The following is a 6,006-nucleotide window of genomic DNA, read 5'->3' on the forward strand; positions in this document are numbered from 1 at the left end:
TTATGTGATGCAAAAGGGCAAAGGATACTTGATGATGCGAACGAAAATATTGAATTTTTGTAGTGATGCGAAATTTTGAATGCAACCCGGCATGCAGCTGACATTTGTTATTGTTTTTGTTGTATTTCGTCTTTTTTTTCTGCGTCTCAAGGTTACTATGATTAGTTTTGAGTTGTGAAAATTTGAATATTTTGGAGTTATTTTGTAGAAAAATCAAGTTACTTTTGAAATTCTAGAATTTTCTGTCCAATTTTTGACAAAAATCTTCTCGAAACTACTCGAAACATCCAAAAACTTCCATCAAACTCTTAAAGATGCGAAGCCACAGCAACTACATTTAAAATTTAAAATAATATCATTTATCAAAACACCGGCAATGGCTTCATATTTTTTTTTAATTCATTTCATCCACAGCCACATCTTTTTCCAACTTTATTTGCCTTTCCTGTTCAACCACAAAATGGAAAAGCATCATATAAACATTAATTTTATGGTTGAAAACTACTTCAGACAGCTTTTAATATCATTCATTAATTTTGTTCCTATCTAAGCATATATGTACACAAAAACAGAAGTATATACATATATTTACCAACATACTTCATATATTCGCATTATTCATTTACTTCCGCTCATCATCATCATCATAAAAAAAAGCTGAAACAGTAGTGAGAACGACAAGAGGAGTTTTCCATAGAAATTTGAGATCTGAAATTTATTCAAAGAGACAGCAGGAAGAACGTAAGTTTGGAAGATTCTGAGTGCAAAACGCAGAAAAATTTGGACAATTTCGTGAAGTTGCTGAAAGGACAAAGCTAATTACTTCTTTTACTGGTTGTACAGATCAATTAGACTAACGAAGTTCAACGGATTCGTAAGAATCGGAAGGACGTCATTTAAGAATCATATAAGTTTTAATCATCAAATTACAGCTCCAGATATAGATATCAAATGCAAAGATCTACCATACATCGTTTGAGTCACACTTAGTGTACATGAATTTAATATGGGGTACGGCTAGTGAACTCAGAATTGTCTACCTATTAGAGCATTAAATTTGCTTCTAACTGCCACATATATTTATAATAACATTCACGGAAATATCCATTCCAATATCACATTTAAGAGAGCAAACAACAGAAGAGGTAGATCTAATCATCAAACTGAGTTATTGACTTCATCATCAAACACTAACTATGGACACAAATCTATCACTTCATTCGGCATAAAATTGTTCAAAAGTATATCAACTGACCTTAAAATGTTGAAACATCCAGCTGCGTTTAAATGGGCACTTCGCTGCACAATCAGGAATCAGACATTTATCTCAAACTGCTTCTCGAAAGAATTCTTGAAATGTTTATCGCAATGAATATAGTGTTACCTAAAATACATGTCATAACTAAATTAAAAAGTTACAAGGAAAAGTAAAATTGAAATTGGATTGTGTACTTAACTGTTTTTCTTGAATATTGATGCGATACTGATGCGTGCTGCTATGATCCAACTAATGAAATGCCTCTGACCAGGATATGCTGTACAGGATTAATTATTCTAACTAATTCACAAATTTAATTGTTGAATATTGTTTATTTATTTGTTTACAAAATTTTGAACTTGTTTTGAACTTTTATTTTAAATTTTGAACTTCCGTTACTTTCAATATGTTTTTAAATTATAAATTACGGTTATAAACCCGCAAGTTTCTTCAAAGATTAGTTTAATCATTGAAACTTGGTGTCACAATGTTGTGTACAAAAACAATAATGTTAACTTGATCTGCAGCTTCTTCAAGTCTCAATAGCATATATAGCAAGTATAGCAAATAAGTCACAATATCAATAAATTTACCCAAATTTACATAATGCGACAAACTGCAGTTTTTGACATGAAAATTGATCAAAATCAGCCATCACGATTCCGTCAAGACAATTTCGCATCTTAACATTAAAGCCTGACAAAGCCCGTTCCATTTCCCGACCCAAAATGTTATCAACAATCCACATCCATTTTCACAAAATCTTCGCTTACAAAATGAAATAAAAGAGAAAAAAAAGGAAGCCAAGGTATAAATGTGTATGAAAAGAGAAGGATAGAAATGTCACAGGTCATTAAACTAATGTGGTGTACTTTTTAATACTTGCCGTTGTATATTTGGTATTTAGGCACATATAAAAGATGATGATGAGATGCTGTTTTTTTGTACCTTTTGCATATTACTTAACAAACTGCCATCCATTCCATTAAAAGTGACAGAAGCTTCTTTTGTGGGTAGGCGTATATATACAGCAGTGCCTTAGCTACTTACTTTTATCATTTTGTTCATCATCATCATCAGCAAGCATCGTCATCAATGGGATCATGCCTTTTTCAGATCCCGTCAAGACTGATTACATTCAGGCATTGCAGAAAATCTATCAGATCTGCTTCTGACACGGAAAACCATAATGAATTTGCGGACGTCCGAGGTGAAAAACACATCAATACCAATTAGTAAATTCGTGGTCTTTAAAGTCTTAATTTATAGGAAGGCATTACTGTAGCCACATCTGATTAATGATGTCTTTCATGTCTAAAACACCTTAAAAGCTACCAGCCACATAACTATATTTACTTTAGTCTCATAAAGAGTGGTTTTTGAATAAGCATCAACCAGCCACAACAACCTTCATGACTGTAGATGATTTTTCCTCTTTTAGCTTTTCCTAAAGGGCATGACATTCCATTTTATACTTTCAATTCATCTCCGTATGACTGTGTATATGTGTGTGGGAGTTTATTTAAACGTATATCATGGATAAAGCTTGATTAATCGCTTCTTGCCCTCTATCCATTTTATATAGCGATAATTAAAAATTGTCGCTTCCCTGTTGATTAAAACTTTACATCTTCCAGCAGTCAATGGGATGCCTTCTGTGTTTACTTTTCCTTTTTATATACATTGACTGTTTACTGATGTGTCTCATGTCATCAGCTATGCTATGTACGATGAGGAGAGAGGATATAAATATAGAAACTGTGAGACATCAAGGCAATAATGAATGTTTGGATAGAAAGATTACATATAGGAATGCATTTACGGGGAGCTGTAAAGTTGATTTTATGAGTTTTATTGATTAAAGGCATAGAGATGACGTGCATTTAAAGGCAATGCTGCATTTGAAATTCAGGATTTTACAGCCTTCCTTAGTTCAGAACCTTACTCCTTCTAAGGTTCTAGAGATAAAAGTACACTTTCTCACAACATAGCCCGAGTGGGACTCGAACTCACGTCCTACGACTTCCGGTCGCATGCTTCATCCACGGAGCTACTGAGGTTTTTTTAGGGATAGTGGTACAAAGAACACTTATACCTTCCATCTCTTTCCAATGCTCATTAGACAGTTCTTGTCGTTATGTTGGGCCACAGCTCAAATCCAACATACTTACTTACTTCGTTGACTATACAGATCAATTTAGATCCATGTCCATGTCTCTGCATATCAAAAGCTTCCCTCCAACAGTTCTTAGGACACCCACGTTCTCTCACAGCACTTATTACCTTGCCTAAATATTCCAAATCTTACTCCACTTTCTGTACATCCATTGCATAATAATCCACAGCTTTTTGCCCACAAAAAGCTTCAACCAGCCACAAAAGCCTCAAAAAACTTCCTATACTCCATAACTTACAATGAGGCTAATATCCTATCAAAAATTGGATCAACATGTGGATTCAAAAGGTGAGGGGTAAAATCCCCGAAAAATATTATTCCCACAGCCCAGCGGGATAAAAACCCCGAAAACCGCAAATTTTTATATGTTCCCTGCGGGATAATATTCCCACTTAGAAATGTACGTGGGATTATTATCCTGCCGAAAAAAATATTAATCCCACATATATTTTCAAGTGGGATTTTTATCTTCCAGGAAGATAATATTTCCACTTACATTTCCAAGTGGGAATATTATCCTCGTGAACCACGATTAAAATCCTGGTTTAACTTAAATCCGGGAATTAAAAGAGTCCTTGTGGATAAAAATTCCACTTGTATTTTCAAGTGGGATTTTTATCCTCAAAGATTTTCATGAAGATAAAAATTTCGCTAAAGTCGGTGGCTAAATGTTCGCTTATTTTAGCGAATATTGTAGTATTTTAGAAGGTTTAATTCCAGATTTAGTTCTTGGAAGTGACTTGGACTCAACTGGATCTTGTGTTTATGGTCGAAGAGACTAAGACTCTACGCGGAAGAATTATGTCAACAATACTATTTGATTGATAGGTTAGATAAGAAGGAAGTCAGAAAGGATTGAGAGGAACACTTGGCTGGAAAAACGCAAGCTTCTGCTGACTGTGGTAATATTAGCGGCCACTTTCTTAGAAATCTTTACGATGAGACCCTCTTTCCAATCCTCTATGCACTACTCTAGGGACCAAATCTAATCAAAAAATGGCTTGAGCATCTTTCCCGTGGCATTTGCATCCACTTTAAGGATTTCAGAAGGAATAGCATCGCAATCTGCTACCATTTTCAGTTTCTTGACTGCCTCAACTATTTCTTTCATGCTTGCTGATTTCGTCTTAATTGGAAAAGCTTGGGGACTGTCGATTGTTTCAACAACTGTTCCATCTCTTTGTTCCTTCCTCAAAGTGGTCTCTCCACCTAGCAGTCTGCTCATCAAAAGTGAACAAGATTTTTCCCTCTTTTGATTTTATTGGCGCCTGTTTTCTTACTGAATGTCTACCAAGCTCTTTAATAGTATTACAGTGGCCGCTAATATTACCACAGTCAGCAGAAGCTTGCGTTTTTCCAGCCAAGTGTTCCTCTCAATCCTTTCTGACTTCCTTCTTATCTAACCTATCAATCAAATAGTATTGTTGACATAATTCTTCCGCGTAGAGTCTTAGTCTCTTCGACTATAAACACAAGATCCAGTTGAGTCCAAGTCACTTCCAAGAACTAAATCTGGAATTAAACCTTCTACAATACTACAATATTCGCTAAAATAAGCGAACATTTAGCCACCGACTTTAGCGAAATTTTTATCTTCATGAAAATCTTTGAGGATAAAAATCCCACTTGAAAATACAAGTGGAATTTTTATCCACAAGGACTCTTTTAATTCCCGGATTTAAGTTAAACCAGGATTTTAATCGTGGTCCACGAGGATAATATTCCCACTTGGAAATGTAAGTGGAAATATTATCTTCCTGGAAGATAAAAATCCCACTTGAAAATATATGTGGGATTAATATTTTCCCGGCAGGATAATAATCCCACGTACATTTCTAAGTGGGAATATTATCCCGCAGGGAACATATAAAAATTTGCGGTTTTCGGGGTTTTTATCCCGCTGGGCTGTGGGAATAATATTTTTCGGGGATTTTACCCCTCACCGATTCAAAATAGTAAATAACTATAAAAATAAAGTCATAGAATTTATTTGTAGTGCATAAATGTCACACAACAAATCCCACTGAACGTAATGAAGTTGTTTGGGAAGAAAATTTTATGCTGACTGTGGCTAAAAATTCATATGTGTGAAATTGAAAGGTCATGAGGATGGAAACAAAGCTTTGGACTAAATTACAAGGAATATTAGCATAGGATAAAGGACATTTAAGATACTGAATGAAATTATTTACATTATTGAATCATTGAGGACCTGGCAGGGGTGTCCATTGACATATCATCTGTAATAAAGTCATGAAAATTAGTTTTTTTTGGGTCTGAATGTTGATCAACTTGTAAATCAAACTTATTATGTCAGTGTGAGAAAAATCACTTCGCATACAACTGTAGAGAAGGAAGCAGAGCAACAACACAAGAAACTAGCAGAAGTAACAGTTTTGGCGAGGAACAGAAACCTCTTAATCTCAATCTGTATACTAGGGAATCTAAATTATGTGCTGCATAAGTTTCGACAGTATGGAAGGTACTATAGGGAAATTCAAATAAGATTTTAACTGTTTTCGCTGGGATTCGAACCATTCCTTTAAAGACAATACTGTCAATAGACTCCAAA

Source organism: Chironomus tepperi, unplaced genomic scaffold (assembly GCF_022539635.2).
Source record: "Chironomus tepperi strain 1889 unplaced genomic scaffold, CSIRO-AGI_Ctep_v1 contig_337, whole genome shotgun sequence".
In the NCBI taxonomy this organism is placed as follows: Eukaryota; Metazoa; Arthropoda; class Insecta; order Diptera; family Chironomidae; genus Chironomus; species Chironomus tepperi.